We start from the raw sequence: 10,205 nt of genomic DNA, 5'->3' as shown, positions 1-10,205 counted from the left end.
CTTGGCGGATGAAGACTTGGAGTGTCAGGAAGGCTGGAGATGCCAAAGAGGAACAGGGAGGCTAGAGTTCTCACCTTGCTCTCTGAGTGAGGAAGCAAACCAAGAGAGGGACCATTGTCAGCCGAGGGGAGCTCCTGAATAAAGCCAGCAGGCCCCAGCTCCGGAGAGAAGCCATCTGCTTTCTGATGCTGGCACCTGGAGCTAGCCGGCCGGCCAGTTAGACTTCCAAACTGTGTAATGTACACATGCATATGTCAATGCATTTAGGGACTGCTGAGTTCACTCTGGGAATTGGGCCCCAGGGGGCAGGGAGACTGTAGAAGCAGGCTAAATCCTGTATTTCCATACTATCCCCTCTGAATTGTCACAATTGCCTTCTCAACGGTTAAGGTGGGGATAAAGGTCTGCTCTGTTTTCCCACTTGATAATGACTCTGCAGTGGCCAGAGCCTACAGTATTGTCTCTGTGAGTAAGAAGAGAAGCCCCTCTTCATTACTTCATCTGGATCGTAGCTTTAACTGTCTCGGTGACCTTAGCCAACGCACAGATCGTGATATTCTCGTTGGTGCAGGGAACGCCATGAAATCAGCACTAGTTTTACCCATGAATCTACCCTGTGTTTGCAGCACAGGATGAAGTGGCTTGTCCTTATAAGGCATGCAGAAGACTTGGCTTTGAGGCCGTGGCTTGGGAGAAGGGGGAGAGGCTTGTCACTGATTTCCTCTTTAACCTTTATTCTCTTACCAAGGTGAACACACTGGCCTGCAGAGGAAGGGGTTCAACGTCAGTCTTCCATATTCTCCAACAAGTGTGCTTGCACATGGAGGGAGGGGGAGCAGATGGGATGGGGTAGACCTGCTGGGTGGACGTCTTCATTATTTTAGAAAGACCTCAGCTTCCACATGTCTCTAGACCAGAGGCATATATCCCAGAAATCCCTTTATAGCCCCATCTGTCCATTAAAGCTATGCAGAACTCCAGTGGCTGAGGGGTACGGGAAGTTGACAGCACATGTGTGGGAATCCTATTACTTAGTACCATGATCTCCTTAACTCTTGCCCACATGACCTGTCTGATGTGTGTGTGTGTGTGTGTGTGTGAGAGAGAGGGGGGGTAGGGGTAGGGGGTAGGGGAAGAGGCAGAGAGAGAGGGATGGAGGAAGGAAGGAAGGGGGAGAGAGAGAGAGAGAGAGAGAGAGAGAGAGAGAGAGAGAGAGAGAGAGAGATATTACCAAGCAACCCTGCTCTGTAAAGCAGAGGGAGATACTGGTTTTACCCTATGCAGTTGACTGTGCAGCAAACCCCCAGGAGAACGAGGTTTCACCATTGCCCAGGAAGGGGTGCCCTGAAGTCTGAAGTCTCTGGATTGAGCCACATGGCACGGTGATGTAGGAAAGCTGGTGAACGTGTGTCCCTCTTCTATCCCCAGGAACCAAGCTCTAAGAACTGCTTCCAGTCTAGGTAGAGTAAGATTTCCTGAGAGAAAGCCCCACCTCCATTAAGTCCTTCAGATGGCCCTGAACTTTTGCTGCATGGCTTTAGGCAAGACTCGACACCAGGGATGTATTTTTATGACTTTTATAAAAGCCCTTACATCTGTTAGCCTAGTAGGTCATGGAGGGCAGCAGTATTACCAAGCTCTACCTTCTGGGTGCCCAGAGATTTGTACCAGCTGACTCACGTTGGCTGCTCCATCAATCCCCGTATAACAAGGTACATCATTAAATGTCACCTCTAGCTGAAACCTAGGGAAGAGCGTGCTGAGCTCTACATTCTTACTTTGCATTGCTCGCAGAATCTCTGTCACGTATCTAGATCCAGGCTATGGCTGCCGAAGGCTCTTCCCCACGTAATCTAGCACGCTGACTATTCTAATTTCATTCCCGTTGTTGTGATAAAAACCTTTGACATAAAGCAATGTGTGGAAGAAACAGTTTATTTGGCTTACAAGTCTAGGATATAGCCCACCATGGAGAGTTAATCAAGGCAGGAAGCCAGGTAAGCTAGCCATATCCCACCCATTGTTAAGAGCAGAGAGAAATGAATCCAACGGTGCTGCCTGCTCTCAATTCCACACAGCAGTACCTCTGACCAAGGAACTTAATCCACAGCTGAGGAAGTCAACAGAAACCATGGAGGATGCTGCTTGCTAGCCAGCTCACACAGGCTTGTGCTCTGCTTGCTTTTGTAGCCTTGGGCCACCTACATAGGGAATGGTGTCACCCACAGTGGACTGGGCACTCCTACACTATTTAAAAATCAAGACAATCCTCATAGACATGGTCACAGGCCAACATGATCTAGACACACCTTCCACCGAAACTCTCCTCATAGGTGATTCTCAGCAGTGGCAAGGTGACAAAACTAACCAGCACGGTGGCATTCAATCTATTCAACAATTCAAGAATTGCTGCCTGTGCTTAGTTATATCAGGCCTTCTGCATCTATCTGGGATGGATGCTCTAGTTAAGAAGCTCCAATCCCTGGAGAGAGAGAGAGAAAGAGAGAGAGAGAGAGAGAGAGAGAGAGAGAGAGAGAGAGAACACATTGATGAGCGAATATACAGCTGTCCAATGACACTGCTCTGCAAAGCAAGGAACCAGAGGAGGGCAGGTATCCTGTGGCATCCAGGCTTGTTTCTTGGATAGCCTTTTGATCAGACAGTATTGAGAAGAGACAAAAGAGGATTGAGGGAGAAACATGTAGAGCTGCTGGGGGGATAAGGGAGGGTAGGAGCTGAGGGGTCACAGAGGAGGCCAGGTCACAGAAGGCGTTGAAAGCCACAGTAGACTTGGCATTTACTCTGAGTAGATGGATAGGCAGTGTGTGCGCTCTTGGAGCAGCAGGAAGATAACTGGTCCTGTTCGTGAAGTATGATTGGTGGGTGGGATGTGGGGCCTGTTGAGAAGTTTGGTGATGTACAGGGGTAGATTGTGTGAGGGCAGCGCAGGGGTGGCATGACCTAGGGGTGGCATGACCTAGGGGTGTTGTAGCCAAAGGGTTGCACCGGTGCGTGGATGGTGGTGCCTACAAAACTGACAGGTAAATGTAAGGGGAAGAGGAGAGCCACGCAAGCACTAGGATTGTCACACGAGCACGGGAAGACAGCTTCCTTGCCTCAGACATCACTTGGTCTCACAGAAGGGAGAAAACACACAATGTCACAGGAGGGAGGAAACACACAATGTAAGCCGACCTGACACCCAGGGTGGGACTCCCAAACCGAGCAGGATAAGCCATAATGGTCACAGATCTTGACTGGCTGGGAAGAGAGGGAACAGAAATGAGGGGACTCTAGGCTGGATGATGGCATAGAGTGGAGTGACAGGCAGACTGGGGGGAGAAGCTCAGAGGCCAGACTTCTCCATCTGTTATTCTGTAGTGTGGCTCTGAGCTCACCATCTTGCCAGTGTCCCCATTTCTCACCAGTGTTCTACGGAGCTACTGGGATTGCCCTTGTGTGGGATCCTGTGTCTGTGGTTCCTCCACTCCGGTCTCCATCTCCTTCAGCTGATCTCCTTATCTCTTTTCCTGCTAAGCATCAGAAAGCAACCTGGCCCAGAGCCATACACTGGGTCCTCTTTACTCTCTTTTGTTTAAATCACGGTGTCTAACCCATAGCTTTTAAATCACGTGACTTAGGATAACTATGAATGTGGGCCAACAAAAATTTAAACGTATTTAAAAATACTTTGAGATTTTTTTTTTCTTGCCAGATTTCTTTAGGGGGCGGGGTTGTAGGACTAGATTTAAGCAATTCCTTAGAGTCCCATTCTAAAATGTATGTCTGGGAACTGGACATAATTTTGGAGATGTGTGGTTAGCCGCAAGCATAGAAATAATGCTTGTTCCATTTTTTTGGTGTATTATATGGGATCCTGGAACATCTGTTCTTTTGCACCCGAACCCACCAGAAATCTCCCCCAACCCAATGGTCTGTGTATTACCTTGAGTGACAGGGACTTTTCCTGTGATGACCTCAGAGGCTGGAGAACCTCTGTGGCCACCTCCCTGTGGTTCCTGCAGGGCATCTTGGCCTTAGAATGGGGTGAAATGGGATAAGTGAGTGGCTGAGAGCACCTGGCCACTGGTAGCTCTCTGAGCCTTGGGCCTGTGGTAGACGGCCTTCCCAGTTACGTGAGTAAGCGTGGTTCAAACACAATCCAAACAGGGGGGCAGGGGGGAGATTCACACACAGCATTGACAGCTACTTTAAATCTGTTTTGGGGAAAAACTCCTTTAAATGGACTCAAAAGTGGAGAAAATCACAACCCATTCGTTGTATTCTATACTAGAGGAGATTGTTATATCACTACAGGGAGCTACACACAATCCGCAGGCCTTAGCCACAAGCCTTAGACAGTTAAAGCTTTTCCACTAAAAGGACAATCTACAAGAGACAACGCGGAGGAAGGTGAGAGAGGGGTCTTGTTTGTCCTAGAAGTTGGGGTGCAAGAGAACAGGTACCAGGGGATGACAGATGAACCCAGAATTCCATGTAACAGTCCTCTGCATGGGCTTTGTGTGTGTGTGGGTCCTTCAGTGATACAGAAACAACGCCTGTCTTTCCTAAGTCTGGACACACAGGCAGACAAGGTTCTCTTTGTTTCGGAGTGAAATTGTAGCGAACACACAGAGACTCGCCCAGCATCTTCACTTGAAGACCGAGCTGTCCTAGACATTATGATGTCATGAGTCTTAGCCCCGCATGTCCAACGGATCTGCTGAGAAGGACAAGGATGTAGCAAGGGCTTCTTCTACCTGCCTGGAGTGGAGGGATCAACTCCAACTGTCTTTCAGGGCTCCATTGTAAGGAGGAACTTCTGATGATGCTCAAGGGACCTGGGTTACATAGCTAAAGCCATTACCCCTGGGCCGCTGCTGTGAGATTTGTCAGCTCCATTCCACCAATCCTCTCCCCATCACCTAGTCTAACTTCTTTTTGGAAAACAAATGGCACTGGCCACCTGTCAGGCTTCCCTAGATCCTTCCTCAGGCACGGTCATCCCTGCCATCTCCCCGCGTCTGCTGCCATCTGGCGGGAGAGGAAGAAATCAGTCTTTGATCTTTGCTGGATGAAGTCGACTGGAGAGTTTTAGCTTGCAGAGTGGCCGCTTAGAGATCCCTAGTTCCCCCTCAGACAATCTAAAGTCGCTAGAAACTGCTCTGAGGGAGGAAGTGAATGGAGCGTACAAAGGAATAGCGAGCACGTGAGTGAGCACGTGAGCAAGTGAATGAATGGGCACAGATGAATGGAGGGTGAACTGAGAGGATGGAATGAGCAAACGCACAACAAGCACATGGTCACACACATGGAGGGATGCTTGCCTTCCCGGGAAGCTAGGTCCAGCAGCAGCTCATCCCTGGACGGAGGCTGCTGAGGTCAAATGGAGGAAAGTTTTCAAACCGCCTTCCGTGGAAGTAAGAGCAAGCGTGGTCTGGGGAGGGGCTAGGTATGGATGCACTTCTTGCTTAGGAGTATCATATGAATAATGGCAGGTGTACTGGAAGGACCTGGCCCTCCTGGTGCCGATGTCTATATGAACATATGCTGTGGGTATCCAGGCTACAGGGCTTGTCAGAACCATTGGTTTCTCTGACACTGGCGTGTTTTCACCGGGAAGCTGTGAGGATGTATGTCGTGGGGTGTATTGTTGCATGTGAACTCAGGAAGCAGCTGGCTGCTAGTTGTAACAGCAGCGTGAACTCATATCCAGCCATCTTAAAAGCGTTCTCTCTTGATTGGTGCCCGCAGCCCATGTTTCTCAGGATAGTGATTCATACCCTGGATTCTGCATTTGGAAAAATTGTGTACAAAAAACACAGATCCTCCTGTTTCTGGCTCCCGAGTGCTGGGATAAGAGGCATGTGCTACCAGGCCTTTTAGACATCTGTTCTTGATGGAGAGCTCCAAAGGTCAACCCCTATCCCACAAAATCTACTTTGCTAGTTAGGTTTGGGGCATGTGTAGTTGGCAGTCTGTCAGTGGATTCTTGGAAGACATGATGGAAACCTAGGACCATAAGGAATTCAGAGCTCAGGCACACAGAGGGCTGTGCTGGAAGATCTTTCATTTTAAAATATTTTAACTTGTTCTCTGATAATTTCATATCACACAGGTATACAATTTATCTTGATTATATCTAATATAAATCCTCCCACTCTTCCCAGATCCTCCAATCGTTCTCACCTTCATGTTCTTTTCTTTTAAATGATATAATCCAATTTATTCTGCCTGCATGCCCATGGGTGTTGGATCATCCACAGGAACACGGGCAATTGACTATAGTTCACACCCTGAATGGAAATGACACCTGCTTAGCCTGCCCTCAGCAGCCACCACTTGCCAATAGCTCCTCAGCTGGGAGTGGTCTCATAAGTTCTGCCTTCACCCATACTGGAGTGTTTATTGGCTTAAATTTGCATAAGTCCCTCCCTCATCAATTCTGGAGTGTTGATTGGCTTGATGTTATAGAGCTGGTGCTGCAAGTTCATTAGAGGGTTTTTGATTGATTGAGCTCTGCCATGCTTGAAAATATCAGACTTTTGGTTGCTTCCTTCTTCAGCCCGTGGTTCATTATATTTCCTGTCTCAGGAGTGATGCTGGTCAAATATTCAAGACTTAGCTGGTCTGTGTACGAGCTCCTCTCCTTCAGGGTCTCTGGTTGAACAGCTGTTAGACTAAGAACTGTTTGTTCTTATATGTTTATGGGATGTTTCCTCTGAGTCTCACACTGCCCAGAAAACAAAGCAAAGATATCAGCCATTGTGGACATTATGTCACAGAAGATGAAGATAGGAAAGTGGAAAAATAATAAAATAGGCATCTACAAATGACTTAGAATGTTGCAAAGTGGGATGGTTAGCTTAGTCAACTTGATATAACCTAGAGTCAGCCGGAAAGAACGTTTCTGAGGGATTCTCTGCACTGGGCTTGTCTGTGAGCATATCTGTGGGGTTGTCTTAATTAAGGTAACTGATATGGAAGAACTCAGTCCACTGTGGGTGGCATCATTCCCTAGGCAGGGATTCCTAAGTAGTGTAAGTGTGGAGGAATTGAACCGAACATAGTAAACGAGGTAGTGAACATGGTTTTCTAAGCACGAGGGCTGGCATCTGACACTTTAAACCTTCATGTTTGGTTTATATCTTAGGGCTAGCCTTAACCACAGATTTTCTAGGGAGGGACCATATGTTCTCTCTTCAAAGAGCCAACCCTGGGAACATAGAAGCTTCCTCTGTGTCCACTCATCAGTGACTGTGATATGACTAGCTGCCTGAAGGTCCTGCCTTGTCTTCCCCACAATGATGGGTCTGTATATTTAACACAGTGACTGGAAATGAAACTAGAATAGAGGTTAATGAGCACACACCTAAAATAGAGAAGGCAGGTTTACCTGTACACATGAATGGGAGAGAAAAATCCTTCACGATTGATGCCTAGCGCTCAGGTCTTAACAGACAGCAGGGATCTAGGGGAAAAAAAGCTGAGGGAAGTCACCGATTGGGTAGTGGGTTTGGCAACTCATTCTTCTATGAAGAGCTTTGTTCCCTGTGGGACATAAATGAAGGGAAAAATGCAGAGACAGGTAGGTGATGAAAAGAGCCAAACTCTGTATCCTATGTCACAGAATGAAACCGTTTAAGAAGTTGGGAGGGTTGGGAATAGATACCACACAAGTAGGCTGAGCTCACAAGGACTAGAGCTGCAAATGATCTAGGAGTCTGTATGTTCTTCTGACGAGGTTGTCCACACAGCTGAGGCCAGTGGGGTGCCCTGACAAGTGCTGAAGATGGTGTTTTCTGAGGCTTTGAGGGTCAGGTGGTACCACAACCCCGCACTCCGACCGGCAGAGATGAGAAAAAAACCGACACGAATGCCAAGGAAGGTTTCTCCAACAACTTTCGTCTTTATCTCCTGCTCATCCTGTTTTTGTTTTTCATCAGTCCTCTGCCTCTTATCCCTCCCCCCCTCTCCTGGATCCAATCAGCATTCAGCACGCTCTGAACACAAACTGTGCATGCAGGCAGGGTGCACGGTGATAGGCCAGTGACTCATCAGGCGGGCAGCACAGGATCTTACAAGTGCAAAAGCTCAGGTTCTTGGTAAACAGAGATCACTGGGCTTGGCCACACCCGCTTCCCATAAGGTGGGAATTGACCAGCTTGTAGGACCCCTTCTATATCTTCTGATGGTGGGATTGTTTCTAGGGAAAACATGCAAGTCCCCATGACTCCATGTCTGTCTTCCCATTTACAAATTCTCTCTTTAGCTATGTCTAAACCACCATGGAACCTATGGATTGATTATTACTTGATTAATTAACATATTGATTTGGTTTAGTTTTAAGTCTCTGGAATAGTCTGTACTTTGCTTATGTTTTCATGTTTTTACTTAGTCTCCAAGTATGATGAACACATGTTTATTTATTTAAAACTCCACTGAATACTGTACCTTGTATTTCCATTTCTGAATTACCAGAGTGATGGAGTCTACTCTCTGTAGTTCGGAATCTCTGCCATCTTCTCATGACACTCTGACAGAGGTGTCTATCTGTGGGGCTCTAGCAGACATGAATAGGGGATGTGTTTATCTACAAAGGCTCTCTATTCTGGTTTTCCAAGTATCCATGAGGGCTGACATTGGACACTTTCGACCTTCATGTTTAGTTTATATCTTAGGGCTAGCCTTAACTACAGATTTTCTAGGGAGTGACCAGATGCTATTTTTGACCTCACACTCCTTCCTCCTTACCTCCTGGGGGTCATCGGTTCCCCCAGGGCAGCAAGCATGTCCAGCCACAGAGGTCCCAAACCGCTTCTAGCAAAGCTTTTGGAAGCACTTGGAAGCACATGTACCTAACATTTTCTGCTTGCCTGATGGCAGTTTTTAGACCCTCTACACTATAATTATTGCCAGAGAAAACACTAACCCTTCAGTTGCCTTGGCACAGCTATAGCTTATTATAGACCCCCAATATGTATTGGGGAGATAAATAAGCACACATGCTACTTACCTGTAGTTTGTATCATACCCCGATGGAGCCTAACAGGCTGTTTCATTTACTTCTCAAAAATCTTCCAGCATACCAAAGATATGATGTATCTACACACAGAGAAATGATGTATCTGCACACACAGACATGTATGTATACATCTACGCACAGAGACATGATGTATCTATGCACACAGATATGTATGCATCTACACACACACAGACACGATATATCTACACACAGAGACATGATGTATCTACACACAGAGACATGATGTATCTACACACAGAGACATGATGTGTATCTACACACAGAGACATGATGTATCCACACACACACACACACACACACACACACACACAGAGACATGATATATCCATACATACACACAGACATGATGTCTCTACACACAGAGACATGATGTATCTACACATACACACACAGGCATGATGTACCTGCACAGACAGACATGATGTATCTACACTCACAGACAGATACGATGTATATACACAAACAGACAGACATGATATATCTACACACACACAGACATGATGTATCTACACAGAGATATGCATGTATCTACATAGGCATGATGTATCTACACACTGAGACACATGTGTATCTACATACACTATGCATGTATAGATCTTAGGGAAGTGGAGAAGCACGGTGGGCCATTTACATTTCTGTCTGGTGGACTTCGGACTCTCGAGTGAGAGAGTTTCGAGAGGGTACAGCCAAATAACACAGGGGCTTTGGAGAGCAGACCCGTCACAGCACTGGCTTGTGTTTGAGACGTTTGTGGCTCTCATTTTCCCTCTAGAGCAGTGGCTCTCAACTTTCCTAATGCTGGGACCCTTTGATACAGTTCCTCATATTGTGGTGACCCTAACCCTAGAATTGTTTCATTGCTACTCTTATGAATCATAATATGAATATCTGATATGCAGGACATCTGATATTTGACCCCTGTGAAAGGGTCCTTCGGCCACCAAAGGAGTCACAACCTACAGGTTTAGACCACTGCCAGGTGGTTCCCAAGAGGCTACCCTTCCTCAAACCTTCTGTCTGTCTTCACCTTTACAGCGCAGCTGCCTGCCGGCTAGGTGACACTTTCTCTGCTACATCCTCCGTTTAGTCCTTGCTGACATCTCAAATGGACTTGAGGAAACGTTGACAGACATTTTAGAATGCGCGTAACCTCTGACTG

Source organism: Mus pahari, chromosome 21, assembly GCF_900095145.1.
Source record: "Mus pahari chromosome 21, PAHARI_EIJ_v1.1, whole genome shotgun sequence".
NCBI lineage: Eukaryota > Metazoa > Chordata > Mammalia > Rodentia > Muridae > Mus > Mus pahari.
This window is presented reverse-complemented; position numbering follows the sequence as displayed.